Genomic DNA, 23,463 nt, shown 5'->3' with positions numbered 1-23,463 from the left:
CTATGGCCAACTTAGTATCGCCAATCCTCCTAATCTGCATGTCCTTGGACTGTGGGAGGAAACCAGGGATAACCGGAGGAAACCCACACAGACACATGGAAACTTCATGCAAGGAGGACCTAGGATATGAACCTATGTCTCCTTACAGCAAGGCAGCAGTTCTACCACTGCACCACCGTGTTGCCCCCTCAATTACTCAATTAATGAACCTAATTCCCGTATACCTGCTAATAAATTATCTTACAAATTCCTCTGAAAACACATCAAGCTCATATTTTTCTCAAACTTAAGAACTCTTGTATTAGTTTAAAATGATCGCGCTAAAGACAGGTCATGTCAGGTATGGGAGCCTGCACTGGTACAGCATGTTGCTGCACCCACCACACAACGAAACAGCTTGGGATCCTGGTTGGCAACCCCCCAGGCCAACACGCACTCCAGTCCCACACTCCGGAAATGGCCCTCTATCTGCCGCAGCCAGGTGTTACATGGGCATCCCCTTGGGCTTGGTCCAGCCACTCGGGTCCTCAGCAATCAGGATCACCCTTAAGGCATCGCGCCGCATGGCCATAGTGCCGTAACTGACGCTCCATCACACTGCAGGTAATGTGCCTCATTTGGGACTCTGTGAGCAACCGCTCATTCAATAAAAAGTCAAACCAGCAATACCCAAGGATTCTCTGTAAAATTTGAAGAAAATTAAATTTTAATTGTTTTAATTCATTTACAGATACAACTTCATGTATATGTAGTATTTAGGACTGTAGATCAGTTTTAAGGAAAATAAAAATACAAATAGAAATCATTCATGCAGGAGTATGTAGTGTAGGCCTGGTTCACACTTTATGTCCATACGCTGCCAAGACTTTGGTTCCCCACGATTCCGCAACTGCAAAAACAGGTTTAGTAAATGGATTTATGAATTATCAAACACAAAAAGCGTCTTTAAAAATATTGCTTATAATATCTGCACTGCTGTCTGCACTGTAGCCAAGCCATGAGGAGGTACAGTGTACTCTTCATGAGGAGTTGCTATAATAAATCTTCCACTTATTTTCATCTCACATTTTTATTGAAATACATCAGTTCCATTAGGCTCCTGTAACTGTATGAAGATTCCTGATTATCTTGTTTCAAAAAAGCCCTTGTTAAAAATGAGAAAAGCAGCTATTGGCCAATACTTTCCCTAAACAATGACTCAAGGTGACCTTTTTTTTTCCTCCAAAAAGAACACTCCATCTCTCACAGTTTAAATTTGGATTCTTACAAAACTATTTTGTAAGTTCTTTGACAAGCAATTGCTTTCGTGTTTGGCACAGATATGGTGTATAACGCCCTTTAGGCGATGGAGCAAATCAATTATATACTCCATTAAATGGCAGGGAAGAAGTCTGAGCAGATTTCAGTGACTTCATGGACTCTGACTGTGTGACAGTTTTTTTTTAAATTAAACATTATTTAAGCCAAATACATAAACAAGAAAATGAAAATAAGAACATTTAAATATATTAAAGAGCTTATGGGTTCATGGGTAACCTCATTTTTTTATCCTCCAATACCCACAGGTGATGATGCCAGTTGTCATCTGTTGTAGTCAGAAGCATAACATAAATGGATGTGAAGCCTGTACAAGGCTTCACTAGCCAGGCCAGGCCTCCTTAGCTTGCCCAAAAACAGTCCTCACCTTTGTGGACATTTTCCTAGCTCAGGGTCTTGCAGGCCCAAAACAACAACAACATTTATTTATATAGCACATTTTCATACAAAAAGTAGCTCAAAGTGCTTTACATAATGAAGAATAGAAAAATAAAAGACACAGTAAGAAAATATAATAAGTCAACATTAATTAACATAGAATAAAAGTAAGGTCCAATGGCCAGGGTGGACAGAAAAAAAAAAACTCCAGACGGCTGGAGAAAAAAATAAAATCTGTAGGGATTCCAGACCATTAGACTGCCCAGTCCCCTCTGGGCTAAAAGGGATTTTAGCCTTAACAATAAAAAAAATATCTCCAAAGCACCACAAAAGGAGAATGACCAAAAACCTTGCCTTGTGCAGAAACGGCAACAAAGAATTTTTTTTATAAAAGAATGGGTTTATTTTCAAAAAATTTAAAAACTACAGAAAAAAGCTCACTAGAGGAAAAAAGAAGCACCAGTGAGTTGTCAAAAGGCAACCCAAAGGCAAACAAGTCCCAACATGCAAATCCAGAAATAGAATCCGGTAAACAGAGCAAAATAAATAAATTAATTAATTAAATAGGAAACACAGCAATCAGTATAACTCCAACAGATTTTAATGTGCCATGTTTGAGCTCTCCTTTGGCTTTGACCTAAATCGCCAGAAGTAGGGCTCAGACATAATGATGTCAAAGTGGCCCCGCCTCCTGGGGCTCCACCCACACAGAACAGGGGGCATGGCTAAATTTAACTTAACAGTACAAAATTTGGTAACACTTTAGTTTAGGTACTTCAAAAATGCATCAATTACTCATTTACTCTTCTGTAACAAGACCTTAACAAAGGATTCTTTTGGACTTCATGACACTTATAAAACACCAGTAACGGCGTACTGCACGATAACATGGAGTGAAAACACTTGACTTGATCATTCCTAGATTTCATCCTCTTTCTCTGTACGTTTAGCATTCATTTGCTCAGAGGTTGATGTGCTTGCTGCTTACTGGGCAGCTCTTCTTTTGTCCACCCTAGCGGCCCGCTGCTTCTCTTCTTTTGTCTGCATCTTTTCGCGTTAAAGCTGATTAAGTTAGTTTTTGTGTTGCAATTACTTAGTACTTTTTCTTTAATTTTTCACTTAAGTCTTCAATCTGCCTCAAGAATGATTAGCGAAGGTGGTAGGGAATGAGAACGACGCCCATACGCATGCGCCACACTGCCGCCATGCTGTGCGCTGCAGAGAGTTGATTCTACAATAAAATAAAATAAAAATAAAAAATCATCACCCTGAAAGTAGATAGTAGATGTCACGTAGTATATGTGTACAAAATTTCAAGTCAATAGGTGAAAGGGTTTGCGAGCTACAGGCGATTTGAAATCCTGGACAGACAAACAAACAGCCACGGTAGCGTATTATATAAGAAGATCAGTAGATCGGTTATTCATGTCTATGTAGTGTGGCATATCGAAATGATGGTAAAATGACTTGTTAATTTGAAGGATTTGCAGATGGTACACTAAATTTGTAATATCAACTAAAGTGTGTCTCAGTTAAGCCACCTCAGACCACTCCAAAGTGAAGTTCTGTTAGTAGGTCTCATTGCAGAGAAGAATAAACACTTTACAAAAGTTTTGTAAGTGTTATGAAGACTCAAAGAAGTAAATGTATTAAAGCTGCATTTTTGCAGTTCCTAACGTGTTACCCATAATTCTAAACCTAACAAAAAATATGTAGAAATGAAACAACAATAAAATAGGTAAATACATCAATAGTAAATGGTGTATGCTTAGCGTGGCTTTGTTTTGGTTGTGTTTTTTGGGCAGAAAAACTGAAGCAGTCATGTCAAGGTTCCATTCTCTTAACTTTGGATCTTCAGAATGAAGTCTATTTTCATTTGGAGCGTTCTTTTCTAGTGTGGGGGTGGAAGGGGTGGAGCTGGAGGCGTGGCCAATGTTCTTCTTGTGGGTCTGAGACTTCTGGTCTACAGAAAGAAGATAAGAAGCAGTTGTGTGATCTGTGAACCTTCCTATCCCAGTTGTACCCTTAAAATTCTTCCACAAAAAAGACGGCCTATGCTAGCAAATCTTACACCCAATAATTTAATAAAATTTGACAATGACATGTTTTATGTTCTGTGCATAAATAAATAGCTTCTTTACATAAAACACCAATTATCATTCCAAGTGAAATGGCTGTCTAGTTAAATCACCCAACAATCCAATACTTTTTTACCCAGGCTATTAACATCTTACATTTTAAAAGATCAAATTGGTTAAAAGAAATGTCTATAATTTTTTTTTCATAATAATGAGTCTAAAAAAGTCTGTTTCCCTAAAATACTTTTTATCAAAATTTAGTTTTATTTGCACCAATCATTGAATAAAACTATATTGAGGTACATACAGTATTAATCATATTACATGCTATGCAGGCCCGACTGTCTCCTGCAATTCCAAGTAGACTTTCTTTACCACATGCATTAGTAAGAGACTTTTGACAGTAAAGACATTTCATTGCTAATTGCATTGTTTTTTTCCTAATTAGTAACCAAAGATCCCTTTAGACACAGTACTTGAAAAGTAATCAGTAGAAATGCTTGTTTATGGCACATCAATGAATGATGTAATAAGTAGTTATCTAAAACAACAGACATTTCAAATAAAAAAAATCACAATTATTCTTTAAATGATGATATTTTGTCATCTTCTAATGCCTTTGATACACTACTTTGAAAAACAGTTTTGTATTTCTTTTAATTCCACATTCAGCCAGCCATAAACTTTAAATTACATACAAATATCTTAACTGAAACAAGTTCAATAAGTATTGGGATATGTCAATGCTGGATTTACATTTAGAGATATCTAAAGATCTAAATGCAGTTCCCATTTTAAGATATCCAAAACTTGTTTGTTTCTATGTATCATAATGTATGTTCTTTTACACAAACCTTAAATGCGTTTTCAGTTTTATCAAACTGAACTTTTATGCATTTTATAATACATGAAATGTAAACAGAGATATCACAAATTCACTTCCTATGAAAGTTCTTATTTTTCTGTCTTTCCAGCCATCTGAGCTTATCACCAGACTCATCTTTAGAGACTTACATCATGACACCGTATATAAGGACGCTACTCTTCTACTTGATACTTACCTGTCTTTTTGTTACTTATTCTTTAATATAATTGCCTAATCTTATTTGTTGTTCTTTTCTTGTAACTTTCTCTTTGACGTCTTGTAAAGCAATTTCTAAAGCCACATTGCTTGTATGAAAATGTGCTGGAATAGAAATAAATCTTGTTAATGTTATTTTTAATGGGGCTTCCTATGCATTTTAAGATATCTTGAAATGGATTGGAGATATCTAAAAATAGAGAAGAAGCTAATATTGTGACACCTTGAAATTGCATTGTAGATATCAGAAAAGCATATTCAAGTACATGAGTTTTTTAAGACATCATATAAATTATTTAAAATACCTTGAGATGAAAATCACAATATCTTGAAATACATTTTAAGATATTTGTCATAGAGTAGACACTTTATTTTAAGATACCATAAAACAAATCTGAGATATCTTAAATGTATTTAAGGCAATTCAAACCTAAGTCAATATGAAGATATCTGAAATTCATTTTGAGATACCTGAATTAAATCTTATGATTACATCTTAAAATAGTTTCCTGTCCATTTTCACAAAACTAAAATGTATTTCAAGGCATATCAAAATAATTTTCTGCACACAAAAAGAATCGGAGACAGAAACATGGAGTAAATTGCAGAGTAGTGTGGTGGAGAAAAGGACTTTAGGGCCCACCAAATCTTGACTTGATGTTATTTTGGACAATTTAGGTCAATAAAATGAATTAATTTGTTGGGCTGAAGGGCTGTATCTCATCACAATGTTTATAATATATTAATGTTCATTTCAAGGTATATTAAAATAGACTGGAAGACCCATTGAGAACACAGTCAAATGAAATCTTATTGAGAAACATTGAGTTGCATTTCAGATACTCAGATCTCAGAATGCTTACAGACTCATTTTAAGAAATCTTGGAATGTATTTGAGATATTTTGAAATGAGCAGGAGCTTATTTTAAAACATCTTAAGCTGTATTTCAGATACATCCAAATGAAAAGGTCTCTGGAAATGCAATTGTGATATCTATTTCAAGATATCTGTTATTTATTTTAAGATATCTTAAATACATTTGCAGATATCCTAAAATGCATTTTGAGATGGTCCTAATTGTTAATTTGGCTTGCTATAGTTAAATTATGATTAAATTTATCTCCAGAAAAATGAAGTTTGTCAAAAATAAGTTTTTAAATGACATGAGACTGAAATAGCTTGAATACTGTTTGTTTTAAGGAGTAGTAGCCATCACTCATCCTGATAATTGACATGATCTTCACTCATCTTGGATCCTTTTTGGAGTGATAGTGTTGCTTTTATGTCAGGCGGCATAGTGGCGCAGCGGGAGTGCTGCTGCCTCACAGTAAGGAGACCTGGGTTCGCTTCCCGGGTCCTTCCTGCGCAGAGTTTGCATGTTCTCCCCATGTCTGCGCGGGTTTGTTCCGGGTACTCCGGTTTCCTCCCACAGTCCAAAGACATGCAGGTTAGGTGCATTGGTGATCCTAAATGGTCCCTAGTGTGTGCTTGGTGTGTGGGTGTGTGCCCTGCCCGGGGTTTGTTCCTTCCTTGTGCCCTGTGCTGGCTGGGATTGGCTCCAGCAGTCCCCCGTGACCCTGTAATTAGGATATAGCCAGTTGGACAATGACTGACTTCTAATGTCCAAGCTATACTACACTTGATAGTTCCAAGCTTCTTGTATTTCACAATTATTGTGGACACTGTGCTCCTGGGAACAATCAATGCTTTAGAAATGGTTTTCTGCCCTTACCCTTATCTATCTGCCTCATCACAATTTGATTGTGGAAAACTACAGAGAAGTTCTAAGGACATCCAGGCTTGGTTTTTATCCAGACATGCAGTGTGAACTATGGGACCTTTTATACACAGGTGTGTGCTTTTCTAAATGATGTCCAATTAATTCAATTTGGCAATGGTGGACTGCAATCAAGAGCATGGCACATCTCAAGGATGATAAAGGATGCACCTGAGCACAAGTGCCACAGCAAAGGGTCTGAATACTTATATTATGAATAAGAAATGTCAGTTTTTGATTTGTAATACATTTGAAAACCTTCCTGAAAACCTATTTTCACTTTCTATTTATGGGTTATTGAGTGTAGATTGATGAGCAAAAATGGCAGAAGTATCCATTTAAAATTAAAGCTACAGCATAATAAAGTGTGCAGAAAGTGAAGCGATCTGAATGCTTTCTGAATCCACTGTATGTAGATTCTGTAACCTTATCCAGTTGAGGGTTATAGGGGTGAATATCCTGGCAAAACCAGGTGTAAGGCACAAGGCACCTGTCCACGGCACAGCGCCCTCCTACACGTGCATTCTGTCATACTTGGGTTTACTTACAGTCACAAATGAAAGTGTCTCACACAATCCTGGAGAGGGGAAAGGAAAACAGAAGTAGCCAGAGGAAGACTAACACATCAACAAAGACACTGGTTCAAGATTTGAACCCACTCCTCTGCAGCTGTAAGGGGAGATAGCTAATGACTCACGGTGCACTGATTTGGAGGTCTGATTAGTTTTTTCCTCTACCAGCCCTAGGAAATGGGAAGGCTATAATTCAAAAACAATTGTTCACCGAGTAAAGCTGTCACATCTGCCTTAAAGATGTCTAAAAAGAGAATCAAAGCTTCTTTGTGTCCACAAAGTAACAAACAGTGACAGAATTCTCCAAATGTTATAAACGACTGTGTAAATGAGAGATGGACCTCTAGGCAAAGATTATATTGATTCAGCATTAGTAGATGTGAACTCGGGAAATTTGATATAAAAAAAAAATGTAAAACTAATTACAATAAATATTGCAGAAAAATAATTTTAGAATGGCAATACATTATATAATCTTTGAATGATTTAATACACAGTGGTGTCATTCAATCTGTACAAACGCTAAATACTGATAACAGGTTGGAAAAAGCAAAACTTGAAAGTCTCTCTCAGGCATTACCTGTCAGTCACATCTAAGCACTGGGAGGCAATTAGGATAAAAATAAATAAGACAGAAAGAGAGCAGCAATGACAAAGTCAGCCATGCCTAATCAGTCGCCCACCCGAACCTTTTGACAGGTTGTGCACAACTTCAGATTGCTTAACTAATTTGGTGGGGGGCAATGAGGTTTGTTCTTCCATTTATGTGTGTTTTAGATTTCTTGCTTAGCTTCCTTTAACTAAGTGTTCTTTACCTTAGTGTTGGGACAACCTGGACTGGTCTGACAACACAGTGGCACTAAACTGGAATGACCAGAGCAGACTGGACTTGCTAAGGAGACTCCAGTCTTTTGATCTGAGGAGCAAGCTGCTGGAAACGTTCTTCCAGTCCATAGTAGCCAGTGTGGTGGTCTGTGTTGCAGTCTCCTGGGGAAGCAACCTAAACACAAAAGAAGCACAACACCTGAACAAACTTCTCAGGAAAGCCTGCAACATCACAGGGTGAACCCTGGACACAATGGGAGTTGTTGTGGATGCCATCATGAAAAATCCCATTCATACCTTACAGGAGGTGCTTGTTTGAGGCACTTTTAGCAACAGGCTCCTTCCACTACGGTGTGCTAAAAAGCACATCTGGGGTCTTTTCTGCCCACTGGTATCAGACAATTCAATGCTTCTATCCAATGCACTTGTTTTATTTATTTATTTACTAGGGAACTTTGCCCCCTGCTCGCTTCGCTCGCGAACCCCTCCTCCCTCGCCAGCGCTACGCACTGCTGTGAAAAGGGGGCTGAGCGCACCCCAAGGAGATACAGTCGCTCCTCTGAAACCCCCTCTTAAACGGTGGTACAATTGGAAACAAATACAGTTTTTTTTTTACCTCCTCTTTGCTCAATCAGCTGCTGCTGCAATGCCACGTGATCTGCATTTTATGCGGCGCTTCGAACATTTAAAAGCCTGTAGAGCAGCTGTCCTTTTGTCTCACTGTCTTGTCTCTCTTCTCCCCCAAACATCCTCACACACTATTTGATTTCTTTTTGCTGTTCCGTTATTTCACTGAGTAATATTTTCCGTTTGTTTGCTCTAATGCAATCATTTTTTTGAGCAAGTGTGGCATAAATTGACCGTCTCGCAGGACATGAAAGTGTCTTTCTTTCTATTTTCTAAAGAACTCTCTATCTTCAAAAGATCACATCTCATCGCAGGAAAAAAGTCTTGTCTTGTCCCAAGATTTTTTTTTTTATAATACTGTAGAGAGATTTATTCCCAATTGATCAATTAGTTGATTCACTGTATTATTCATACTGCACGTCGGAATCCTTTTTTTATGTTTCTGCTGCGTATGCATGTGAATTTCCCCATGGGATTAATAATGTTAACCTAATCAAATCCAATCCAATTTAATCTAATCGAATCTCTATTTAGCTTGAGGATGTTAAAAAGCATTTTAAGATAACAAAAAGGTAAGAATCATAAAGAATTATGTTAAAAAGTAGGTTCATCTCTTTCAGTTCTTGTCTAATTTAGAACTTCAGTATTTATGGTGTCAGCATGTCTAAACCACAAAGAAATTAGATGTGTTAGCAATGAAGGAGCCCTGCAATAAGCAGACAGAAAGAAGAGAAGACAAAGTTGCAAAGAAGAAACTTTCTGCTGTAATGTTTAGTCTAAATGTTAGTAGAGAAAAGGCAAAAGCTTACAAAGAAGAAGCTTTCTGCAGAATGCTGAGGAGGAACATACCAAAGGCAGAGAAGATAGCCGAGTCAGATGGATTAGTGAGCTATCAAGATCCAAACCTATGTGTAACAGATGGACTGGTGTCCCAGCCGAGATGGACCTCCTTCCCTTACCTAGCCGGGATGCCAACGTAATGAATTGTACAGAAGGGAAGAACCACAGCACTGGAATTCAAGCAGCAATGGGCGGAAATCAAACACCCAGCTGGGGTGCCAAAAGACAAAATGGATGGAGCAAGCCGACTGGGATAAGTAATGGGCTCTTTCCCGGTCAGGAGACCATGTATATGGGACAATGGGAGATGGCCTCTCACATGCAGGTTAATGAACAGCACTGACCTGGGAGGAGTGGAAGAAAGAAGGAGAACAATGGATTGTATAGTGTGAAAAGTGGGGTGTTAAAGGTATACTGTTTAGTAAAAACTTGTTTTGAACAATGGGGAATTGTGTCAGTGGAGCTATGTCCGAGGTTAGGGGCTTGGTGGCGGCCCCTAGGGGTCACACTTGGTAAAATTATGATGTAAGAAAGCACATGTTCTTATGGTCAATTTTTTGGCTTTCAACGTGCGTAAAAGGTGTGACTCTCGAAGCACTGGATACATTTAATTTGTAAGCATGTTCTAATATGGTCTGCCAAAATGACATTGGACACAAAGATGTGGGTTTACCTTGGCCCTGACAAGCTTTAAAAAGTCAGAGCTTCAAGCAAGCAACAGGGAGAAGCAGCTAAGGCAGAGAAGCAGAGGGAGCACACAGTCACTTGGCAAACCCACATCATCAGACATCTCAGCTTTAGCAATGTAACTTTAAAAAACTGAATGCTGATGCTGTCAAGGATTTTCTCTTTTTTAAATGATTAGTTGAAGCTCTGAATGATTTGAAGGTTCTTTTTTTATGCCAAAGTACCAAGGGAGCTCAATGCAGTTACCTGAAGCAGGCTGAAGTGATAAGAGTACTTAAAAGCACAAGTGTTTTTATTTCTTGGTCATCCTGTGGCACTCAGGTTAGTCATTATATAAGTGCTAGTTAAGGACACTTTTTATTCTTTTATTGTATCACTCTGTCCTGGGAAGATAATGGTGCTGATTGACTTCCAGAGTATGATCTTTGTACCGAAAATCAACAGTTTGGCTTAAAGTCAACCTTTGTTAATGAAAAACATTTCTTCTTCAACACATATTGGGTTTGTCAGCCAACATTGTCTGTAGGAGCTGCTGAAACGTTCAGGTTGTAAGCTGATTTGTCAAATCCATTTGCTTTACTTTATTAAGGACATTAACGCTATGATAACTGAATAAAGTAGCTACAGTATACCTGCTCAGCTGTTTGCCATATCATACTCTGTCTTCAAACCTGAAATTTAGAGAATCACAGGAGACGCCCAATGGGGAAAGTAAAGCACAGTAGCAGACAGGTTTTGGTCAAGTTCGACTGTCGACCGAGGTGCAAGTGCATTGCAGCTGTAACCTGTTTTTCCTTTTCAGTATTGTAAACTTGGAGTTCCAAAGTGCTTTGCTTCCATAGTTGGGACACTGTCAAAAATTCCTGGCTAGACAAAACAAAGGCCTAGAAGAATCTTCCTAAAAATATTTTCTTTTAACAAAACTGCTCAGAACAAAGCCGTAATGCTCCAAAGAGCATACAATGCCTATAAAGGCAAATCCAAAAGCAAAGTCGCAATACACAATCCAATCGTGAAAGTCAAAAACAGAGCAATGCTTCATATATCCAGAAAATTATAAAAAAAAACACAACAACTTACCCACTCCAGAGAGAGTCCACAATGAACCACCTGGAACTGTGGGAGACCCTCAAGATTTATATGGCAGGTGGCAGTTTCTGGTGGTGACTGGCAGGTGGCCCTGCCTTTTGGGGGACCACTCACATGGCAGATAACCAAGACATAGTACACAATGCAGGTAATAAGCAAAAGTAACAACTCATCTTGCTAAACTGGAAGAATCCCAAGCCCCCTTTTATAAGGCAGTGGGTAACTACCAGTGGTTTCCAAATGAAGTCCTGCGGACCCTATCTAGATGCAGGTTTATGATCCAGCCAGATTCGCAATAAGTGATAATTATTGATAACAATAACATTCAGAAAAGTACTAGAGTGTTGTACCATGTTAGCCATAGATTGATACAGAAGAAACTAGGGTGAAATGACACCTTTTATCGGCTAACTAAATAGATTACAAATGCAAGCTTTCGATCCAGCTAAGGCCCCTTCATTACACCTTGCCTGATGAAGGGGCCTTAGCTGGATCGAAAGCTTGCATTTGTAATCTATTTAGTTAGACGATAAAAGGTGTCATTTCACCCTACTTCCTTCATAAAAGTACAGCAGGATGATTTTCATATTATAAGACATTTAGAAATATGTCTGCTTTTTGTTATAGTTTAGATGGTTGACTCTTTTTTAATTGTTTTTCTATTATTTGGCCCTTATTCTGGGTAGTCTGCTCCTTTCATTGTATCCTAATAGTGACAATTAAAAACAAGTAAACAGACACTCAGGCAAACAATACTAAATGATGAAAGGCAGCAACCACTTCAGTGTCAGACCCACTAATTAGTCAATAATGCAAAGGCAGAATGGAAATCAGGATGAACATAAATAAAAAGTAAAAATAAAACATACATTAGCCACATATAACTGCTTAATTTTTATTAAAATGTATGAGCACACTTTCTTAACATACTTATTTGTAATTTATTCATTGACCCCAAAACACAGAGACTGGGAAATAACAGCTCACTTATTTTGGCTTGGAGTCCAATTAAAAACAGAAGTTTGGTTGGAACAAAAACCTGCAGCACATTGGGGTTGAAACTGCAAAAAGTCCAATTCTCACTTAGAGGAGCTGTTGATATATTTTTTTAAATATGGCATTATTTAATCAATACATTTTTAGAATTGGCATTTATATCAGTGGAAAGGGACATTTTGCCTTCTTTATTGTTTATTTCTAAAAATTGCAGCCCATGCTGTTGGTTCTCCTCTCTTTCTCTTGGGTCAAATTCTGTTTTGTTAGGTTTTGCCCCTTTTTGATCCTGATTTCTTTTTTTCACTTTCTGATATATATATTTTTTGTTTTTATCTTTTTTTTTTAGTCATTTGTAGTATAAGTTTGACTTGATTGTATAGAATGCTACTTTGTTTGTTGTATACGTTCAACTTGATTGTATGGAATATTATTTTCTTCAAATATAATAAAAAATAAAATAATAAAAATAAAAAAAATAATAAAGAAAAGTAACATTACCATAAATAAGTGTTTAACAAATAAACAAAATGGATATGAAACACAATCCAAAGACGTGCAGGTTAGGTGGATTGGCGATTCTAAATTGGCCCTAGTGTGTGCTTGGTGTGTTTGTGTGTGTCCTGTGGTGGGTTGGTACCCTGCCCAGGATTGGTTCCTACCTTGTGCCCTGTGTTGGCTGGGATTGGCTCCAGCAGAGCCAGTATTCGGATTCAGCGGGTTAGAAAATGGATGGATGGATATGAAACAAGGATTTGCACCCCAGGCAGGAGAGGAACCCTGGTTGAAATATAACATTCGAACAGATGAGTGGATGGATTAGAGAGCAAGAGTTGGGGACATCTAACAAAGGATCTGGGTGTGGGAATAACAGAATCGATGTTTAGGATGGGGTCACCCAAAAACCCTTCCATGAGCCACACAGCATACACAATTTAAAGACAGATAACACCTTTCCTGTCTGGGCCTTGCCCACTGTGCATAACGTTTTGAGGGCTGTTCCTGAATAATTAAAATACATATGAATCTTTGTTTCAGGAATATTCCATTTCAAGTCTATAGAGGAAGATGAATAGAATCAAAATCAAATAACATTTTAATGAGTGATATACAAAGCTTTTCTATCGTTTTTGTGAGGTTGTGACACCAGGGAATTTCAGGGTGTTCTTAAATCTCATTTTTCCATTATGTTGCAACAAATTAGCTCAGAATTGATTTTAATTAATTTACATATAATTTAATATATCTGAAAAAATACAAGTATGGACAAACGCACAGTACTATATACAGTAGCTGTAAATAAACAATTTCCTGAATTGTGATCTGATCTTCATCAAAGTTTTTGTAAGTGATAAAGAGAATTTAATTAAACAAATAAAGCAACACAAAGGATCTTCAATTCCCCGTGACCTGGGGTTAGAATAAGGTTACTGCTGCTCTTGTAGGACATAAGAGGAAAACAAAGGAGCTTTGTAGGCAGGAAGGGTCTTAGGTTTTAACGATGTCAGCTCCAATATTCCCGTGATGATGTTCAAAGATGAGAATTGCAAAGCATAAGTACCTGCACCTGCCTACATCAAGAAGAAAGTTAGGGATCCCAACTGACATATAGGCAGGCTAACTCAATTTATGAATGTTGTAAACCTAATGAACTATAGGGAGGGTTGTTTTTGGCTAGGGAGATGAAGGAGAGGCTTTAAGTAAGAGGTGTGAAGAAGACAGCATAAGGGAAGAAACTTGGAACTTGGGAGTATGACGGGCAAAAAAGGTGTGAGTGTGCTTAGTGGAAATAACAGAAGGTACAAGTTTTTTTTATGGTATTCTGTTAGAAAAATGGGCCAACAAAGTGGTGGAGGTGGAAATTTTGAGCGAGCAAACTGTAGTTGTTACAATTATTGTTGGTAAACCACTGATGTACATAGTCTTGGAAGATGCCCCACAGGTTTGTAGATGTGAGGAAAAGAAAGATGAGTTTTTGACAAGGTGATGGAGGTGATGTCTAAGGTGACTCAAGAAGAGGTGATTGTAATGAGTGATGAATGGACTAGGCATGTTGGAGCCAGTGCTGATAATAACGAGGGAATCCATGGGAGTTTTAGCATCAGAACCAGGAATGCTGAGGGAGCAAGGGTTATGGAAACTGGTGATGCAATGGAAATGGCTATGTGCATATGAATCTGGGGAAGCCCAACAGACATTTTGGTGGTGAGGAATGTTGATCACCGCAAGATGACAAATGTTAGAATGATTCCAGAAGGAGGTTGTGTATCATTGCAATGCTTGGTTATAGGAACGATTTTAGTCAGAGGCAATAATAAAGTAAGAATTATGCACTGAGGCTGAAGGACTAGAAGTTGAAGAAGCAGAGTATAAGAAAAAAAAGAGTATTGTTCTGTCGATCAGTGTCAACGGTCATGACTGGAAAAATGATAACCAAGAATATAAATAAACTCCTTCAATAACCAATTGAATCACAACAATAATTTGACACTATCGCAAAATAATAATGCACAACATTAAAAACCATTGCAAAACAGGGCAGGACATGTTTTTATTTATCCTGAGATCCTTTTCTCCTTTTTCTGGGTGTTCTCTTTTGTTTTGTATTTCTGCAGGGGCAACTGGACAAAACTATGAATAGGACCAGTATATTCTAAATAACTAAATCACTGGTGCTGGCAAACACCAAGCTGTAGCTCGTCTCACAAAAGTGCACTCAAAAGGCACAGCAAATGGTCAGCCTGTGCTTTATGTTGATTTGGCCTTTTATGAATAAAGTGGGGTCCACACCCAAACTGGTTGGAGAATTAATCAGATGTCTTTACATATTTGGGAGCACACCACAAAAACTTTACTGGTAATCTGAGACATGGTTAGAAACCTTCTAAATTTCCATAGCAAAGTTTAGGGGGAACAATTGTAGAAGAGGCATTGGCCAATGATTTATGAATCTTCTGGGGGAATTGTTCAGAAAGCAAAATGATTACACAAGATGTAGGAGTTCACTGCTAAATCAGAATCAATACCAGACTTAAGGGGACTGAGAATGAAAGCTTGACGTGACTGTAGTATTGCAATTTCCAGAATAAAAAATATGAAAATATTTCGAGTAACATCCATTTAGGTCACGAGATGCTAACATGTCCTTATTTTGAGTTTACTAAGTCTTAATGAATAGTTTACAAGCATTAGGGGACAGTTTAGGAAAATCTTCATACGTCAGAAAGCTAAACTATTCCCAATGCAGGAACAGGAGGTACGCAGAGAAAAATTAGGTTTACTTCTGGGTCAAAGAGAAATAATATAAAATAATATCTTCAATAGACCAGAGAAAGTAGTGCCAAGGGCCATATGGACTTAAAGCTTTGCAGCAATTTAGAATAATTGAGGAAGTTGATAGTAAATTTAGGAAACTTATTTACATAAGATGTCAGCTAATTTATGTTTGACATCCTCTACAATGAATCTGAAGGAAAAGAAGGAAAATGATTAACATTTTTCTGCTCTTAACTTGGAAAGGGGATGCTGCTATATGCCATTGGACATGTGACAATACCATGACTACTTCTACTAATGATAGCCACGACAAAGCACAGTTTTGCCACACAGACAAGGTTATTTTAATATTTATTGGTACTATTTGGAATTTATGAAACGTGATAAACACACCTTAACAAAATGCCAGTATTATAAAACACTTCCTGCAAAAATGATAATGTTTTTATATGTTTTATTATATCCCATTGTGATTTGTAGTAACGACCCAGAAAAATATTTTTAATGATATGTCTTCACGGAGAAAAGAGATAAAAAGTTAAGAATGGAATGGTACTCAATGGTGACCAACGTAGACTGCAAGCAAAACCAAAACATCCATTAAAAACAAAATCACTTGCCTCATGTTGCATAATCCATGTGTCAGTTATCCACTTGTACTGTGTGTTCACAATGAAGGTAGGACTCAATGAATAAGGAGAGGAGAGGCGAATCTTCAAGTTGAAACCTAAATCCCATGCACTTTGCATTTCCTGTTTATGCCCAGAACTGATTTTTCCAGAAACATTTATTTAAAAATATTTTACCAAAAAATGAATGTGTTTTGCATATTGTGAGCACTGTATAATTTACATATTGATTTAATGAAATTATTAATGTGACTATGGTCCAATACTGGTCACCATAGACAACCATTCTATCGTAATTTTTTTATGCCTGCCCTCTATTGGATTTTTTCTTGGTTATCACTGAAAAACATATGAGTCAAGTAACACATTAAAAATATAATTTTTTTGGATGGAGTGTTCCTTTATTTGAACACAGTGACAGACAGTCTGAGAGAGGCAGGACTTGTTTCTTACCAAATAAATTATTTGTGACAAGTGTGGGGGCCTCACATTTGTCAAAATAAAACTCTAATGAAATATGAACAAAGCAATAAGGGAATAGTCAGTAATGAATATTTTCCATCCTTAAAGTTTTTTGAATGCCTTTATTTCATGTGAGGATTGGAGAGAACAAAAATCAACCTCAGCAATAATGAAGAAGTCCACCCTGTATGGGATTCCAGTAAATTGCAAGGCACTCTGCCTACTTTGTTAATCTAACCTGCTTGTGTTTGGAATGGGCAGGAAAATGGAGCACAAGGGCATTGTGTTCTGGGCTTGAATGTGAAAACTCCACATCGATAGTGGCCGTCAACAAATCATACCTGAGCTCCATGAGCTGTTAGGCATCATATTAACCTTTTGATAAAGATAGGTATGAGTATTGTGTAGTATTATTAAAATGGTGATTGAACTGGATTGTAGTTTCTTTCGTAGCTCTCCTAAGCATACAGATTATTCTAGTTCAACTACAGGCTTACTGTCATGTGTTCACAGTACAATAAGATTCTTACTTGCATACCTATCACTGATTAGAGATACTGGTTTAATACCAACGACAGATAACAAATACAACTGCATCAGGCACTAGCACACACATCATACATGTAGAAACAGTTTACAGAGTAAGTAGCTAAAGATTGGGCTAAAGGTCTGTAGCTAAAACCTGTTGCCAAATCATGCGGTCTGAGTTCAAATAATCATGTATTATTTGCCAAAAACAGGTAAAAGAAAACTGATTCTTTAGGATGGTCAACATGTATGATAATACTATTTCCTTTGTGAGGGAGCACCTTAAAAAATAATGTTTCAAAGAACACCTTAATACCTTTTTATTAAGCAAGCTGGAAGGTGCAGTCACTTTCATATGTGCTCTTCTACTTGGTGCGTTTTCAGGGTGGACATGTGGAGTGGCTGTGCATTGTAGAGATTGGTGTGGACAGTATTGGAGGTGTAGGAGCACCCATAACAAAGGCTCTTCAGAAGAAGATTTAAGGTTTCTTTGTTTAGTCATCTGAAGATAAACATGCTTGGGCCTGGTCAGTACTTGGATGGAAAACCATCCAGGAAAAGCTTGGGTTGCTGCTGGAAGATGCATTGGCAAGGACAGCCAGGGACGCTTAACTTGTGGTCTAAACATGGATCTCAATGTCCCAGTGATGGGGACACTGTGTTGTATAAAAATGGTGCAGTCCTTCAGATGAAATATAAAATCAATGTCTTGAATCTATGTGGTCATTAAAGATCCCTGGGCACCTTTCATAAAGTGTAGGGTGTATCCTGATGTCGTGCCTAAATTGCCCACCAAGGCCTAATCATTCTGGCCCCCTAATCATCCCCCGTCTCTAACTGGCTACCCCTTCACCACCTAAAAGCTTATGTTTGGTGAGCATTCTGACACAACGTGGCTCCTGTCGCATCATCCAGGAGGATGCTGCCATTAGTGGTGGTTGAAATGGCTCCCCACACCCTATATAAAGCACTCTGAGAAGTGACAAAAGCAATATATAAGGAATTATTATTTTTTATTATTATTGTTAGCCAAATGAGTGACATGGCAACCATCCATTGGCTTCCTCCCAGTGTGTTTCTGTTGCATCGACAAGGTTTTTGACTTGCGGTGCTGAAGAAAGAGTGACTGACCAACCTGTTAAGGGTGCCTACAGTGGGTGAAAAGGGCAAATGGCAGATGTTGAGAACTGCAGAAAGTCTGCTACATTTGCACACACACAGTGAGACTTGTAATAAAAAGTTCCACATTGAATGTGTAATTAGGGAACGGGGTGTTAGACTACAGTTAGATGATGTTTTGACTGGGAATGCAGTGGATTCAGAAAGTATTCAGACCTCTTCACTTTCTGCGCTCTTTTTTTGAATGTTTAATTTTAATTTTAAACAGATATGTCTGCAATTTTTGCCCATCAGTCTACACTCAATAAACCATAATGATGAAGTGAAAACATGTTTTCAGAAAGGTCTGCAAATGTTTTAAAAAATCAAAATTGAAAATTTTGAAAGTTATTGATACCCTTAACTCAGTACATTGTAGAAGCCCCTTTGGCAGCAATTCCAGCTTCAGGACTTCTTGGATAAGTCCTGACAAGCTTTTCACACTTAGATTTGGGCAGTTTATTCCATTCTTTCTGACAGATCCTCTCCAGCTCTGATAGATTGGATGGGAGTCATCTCAAAACTGCCATCTTCAGGTCTCTCCACAGATGTTCTATGGGGTTTAAGCCTGGGCTTTAGCTGGGCCACTCAAAGGTAGTCAGAGACTTGTCCCAGAGCCACCCCAGCTTTGTCCTGGCTATGCTTTGGGTCATGAGCTCCTGTTAAAGTCAAAGGTGAGGGCCTTGGATTTTCTGTCATCCCACATTTATTCAGATCTTTGTAGACATGGAACATACATGAAACTTATGAATTCCAAATGACGATATATTATTTACCATCTACAATTCCAGGCACCTCACACCTAGATAAACATGACAAGCTGGGAGAACTTTTTGCCCGAGTTGAGCTACGGCGGTGGGGAGGATGGGACAACAGGCTGCTAGCTGCTTGTGCTGATCGACACATTTACAAAACAAAAGATGCTGATGGAGAGGTACGAAGGAATTTAAGGTGGGCTGGGATTACAACGTTTTTCATGGGCTTCTGGGATTCTAATGTTAATAGTCCTGAACAGAAAGCAGCTGTATGCCAGTTATTTTATGAGTGGACTTCACAAACCACTTAGTGCTTAATGGTTTTGAGCTGAGCAAATTCCACACCAGGATGGTATACAGCCAGTGATGATTGAACACACTGTGAACTTAAAGAAGTTAGTAAGAATAAATGGGGGTATCTGGGCTTTGATCAGAATATCGAGACTAAACTGGAATGTTCAAATTGCAAATTTGTGCAGGGCCAATTGGTCCAGCAGCTTTAGCTGATACCAGCTTTCAAATTCAGTTTTCTGTAAGAAGACAGAAGTCAGATTGTGTACTTGTATAATGTCTGTTTACCAATGAACGACTTTTTAGCAAATAGCATTTTAAACTGTGATATGTTTGACTGGTATTATACTGTATTAAAAAAATCATATGTCAAGTAATTAGTGCAGGCGTATGTGGTGAAAAGATCTAATTTTACTTCTAAGTGAAAGTATGCACTGTACCTTTTGGCTATCAGAAGCATTAGTTGAAAAAATCTCTTTTCAACTGGAATTTTGGGTAGCAGTAACTGAGGTATAACTGGTGGGATATAAAGCATCTGGGGCCTCATGTATAAACGGTGCGTACGCACAGAAATGTTGCGTAAGAACTTTTCCACGTTCAAATCGCGATGTATAAAACCTACACTTGGCGTAAAGCCACGCACTTTTCCACGGTACCTCATGGCTTGTCGTACGCAAGTTATCCGCTCGGTTTTGCAGACTGGCGGCACCCAGCGTCAAAGCAGTGCTACTGTTCCTGTGTGGTTACTCTTTATTATCCTGGCGCGGCTTTATAAATACACTGAAACTAACCGCATATTGTTTATTAGTGTAATGCATCTGATTGTAATTAACTTGTACCAATATAATGGTCCAGGGAATAGCCATAGTATTCCAAATACCATAACTGCTTTAGCGTTGTTACTCTCACTTCTCCTTCTTCTTCTTCTTCTTCTTCTTCTTCTTTCAGCTCCTCCTGTTAGGAGTTGCCACAGCGGATCATCTTTCTCCATATTACTCTCACTGTACCACTCGGAGTATTTATATCACTGTATCTGAGTGTGAATCACAGCAGCAGCTGATCGAAAAGAGAATTATCGGTATACAGTTTCATGGACACACTGTCTCAGCCACTGCAAAATGTTTTAAAGCCTTTCCTGTACGGACCTCGCGGTTCAGAAACAGTTTCATCCCAAGAACTTTAAACGCACTCAATCAATTGCTCCTTGTAGAACTGTTTGTACTTATAAGTACAATCACCCCACAGTAAACTTACACTACAGTTATAACTTTATAAAGCGTGTATTTACATATGATGACGATATCATTTTTAAGGTGAAATGCAGCAAAATGTTTATTAAATTATACAGATAAAACTTTAACTTCATTTAAATAATCTATATTCTTCACTGGGAGTATCGTTAAGGATAGAATAATTAAACATGTACTACGAAGATATTTCAATGTTCCTTAAGCGTTTTGAAGAATCGGTAGCTAAGCTTACAGATGGCTTAACGTCTATTACAGAGCTGATTGTATGGCGATCGGTTACTTGGGGAAAGAAAAGCAAGGACTGCAGTGACGGCTACTCTAATATATATTGAATATAAAACAGAAGAGAAAATAACAACACAGCTAAAAACGCAGCGACAAATTTCGGCAAAAGTTAAATGCTTGTGTCATGAGCACGAGGCGGCTATGCAGTGTCTGCAACGGACGTGGCCATCCACCGTGCATAAGCTACCTTACTGACAAGCGGGCGAAGGAGCCACCGATTCTTACTCTGCCCAGTGCCACCACAAGCCTAGAGCCGCCCCTGAGTACTGCTGCAATAAATTATTTCATCGAAGTGAAACATATGTTTAATATGTGCTTTAACTCCTATCATCATGAAAATGATATCATGTATACATCTCAGTATTTTAGTTATTCAGAGAGCTGTAATATCACGAATGTAATGGATTCTGTGTCCAGTTGGAGGAAGAGAGCCGGTTTAAGAAGCAAGTAGTGATTCACACACATAGAGCACATAGAAGATCAAATACAAAACAAAGCATTTAACATGCTACTTTAATTACGATGTGATTTGAGAAACTGGTTAATTAAACGATTTTAAGATGAAGTTTATGATGTTCTACTTTAATGACAAAATAAACTACGTGATTAAAGTGGAAATTCGAGATTGAAGTTGACATTTCGTGCTTTTTCCCCACTGTGTGCCTTTTTTCTCTGTACCCTAATAAGCTTTCATATGACACTCAGACAGTGGGTTACAACTCGGCTTTTCACGGCGACTTTGATATGTGACTTCTTTTTTATTTCCGGCACTGTGCGATTTTGTGAATGTGAGCTTTCAAGTTTCTCCAACATGCTATGTCACTCGATCAACTTCCTTTTGTTGATTATACCACGGTTTATTTGAACAAATAGTATGTTTTTCCTTTGCCTCCACTTGGTATTCGCTGAAATTCTTATATTTTCCCCCGTGCTTTGACCATTGTCTTTTCACAGAAGGCTGCGCTTAAGGGCGATTTATATTGATTTGCATATTCAAAGAGGCGTAATTCGGGGAGGAGTTGGGACGTTACATAAAGCGCGTGCACGAGCGTTAATTTTCACGCTGATCGGGATTTATGTAGCGGAAGAACGTGGAAGTTGGAGTACGCATAGATTCCTGCATCTGGATTTTTCTGTGCGTAAGCACATTTCGGCTTTTGTGCTTACGCCATGTTATAGTGCGAGTTCTACGCACGGCGTTATACATGAGGCCCCTGGTGATTTAAGACCACATGGTCGTTAGCCCTGGTGGTTTCATTATTCAGGCAAACAATTTCACTGTCATATTTTAGGATAAAATTTAACATCTCCTTCAGTTAGGATAAATACCATCTTTCTTTTCAAAAATGTGGATCTTTCCTAAAAATCTGTTATTCAGCACAGTGAATGTTGTCTCTTATTGATCACAGCCTTTCCATATAATATTAGTAAGGAGCTAGACACAATTAAGTTTCTGACATTTTCTTTTAGCTTTGATGCACACAGATGCAATATGATGTTTCTCTTTAATTTCTCAGATTGCTGTAAATAGATGTCACCAATGCTGACAAGCAGAAATAAAGTGAATGCTTCTTTGATGACCAGGAGTTCAATTTAGCTTCATTGATGTGTCTGAGGCCTTTGATTTTAATTGGTGGTTATTAGGGCTGTCAAATTATCCAGAAAACAAGGTTTGAATATCAAAATTAAAATATAAGTACATTTTAGAATATAGTCAAACTTTTTTATTATGGTAACAGCCGCAGCAAAAACAAACATAAACATGAAATAAAATCTAAAATCCATGCTCAGACAATTGCTATTTAAACATAATAGCCATCAAGTAGGTGCAACCTATAAAAAGGAAGTATCAGCTCTGCCTTCTTCTCTACAGTCTAGTACTGATAAATGGGTGCAACAAGTCCTTATCAAGACAGTGAGCCATAAAATCAGCCACAAATAGGTGCTTCAAACCTTACAAGCCATGGGGGCTTCACTACATTATTGTTAGTATTTTATTGCTACTATAATTCGGTCTCCCAGCTGAAGACTCACTACTTCAGTTTAGAGTACCCTGACTAGAGCTGCTGATTAACTGTGCATACTGCATCTCTATTGTCAGTTATTAGCATTCAAACATAAGTAATATGATTACTTATATTTATAATTTGTTACTCACCCTCATCTATTCTGTTTCTCTTCTTGGTACCCAAATGTGGCACTTGGTGCCACGGCCCACCTGCCAAGTTGTTTTGCCTGCCTAAGGTAAAGTCAACTCTGATGGAGGATCGCAGGAATCATCGGATTGGCTGGCCCAGCAGTGACTCAGCTGTGGAATGGCCCAAAGGGGGAGGCAGCTTGATGGATGAGGTCTCCAGGACTTTGAACAAATCCAAATCATATAATAATAATAATACATTTTATTTATTCGTAGGCACCTTTCTAAACACTCAAGGACACCAAACAATAGATAAAACACACATTATAAACAAAACTAAAAATACAAAAATTAAAATCAGACAGAGCAAATGTAATCAAAGAGAAACAGCAGTCTTAAACAGATGAGTTTTAAGTTTAGATTTGAA

The sequence above is a fragment of the Polypterus senegalus genome, chromosome 14 (genome assembly GCF_016835505.1).
Source record: "Polypterus senegalus isolate Bchr_013 chromosome 14, ASM1683550v1, whole genome shotgun sequence".
NCBI classification, from domain to species: Eukaryota; Metazoa; Chordata; class Cladistia; order Polypteriformes; family Polypteridae; genus Polypterus; species Polypterus senegalus.
This window is presented reverse-complemented; position numbering follows the sequence as displayed.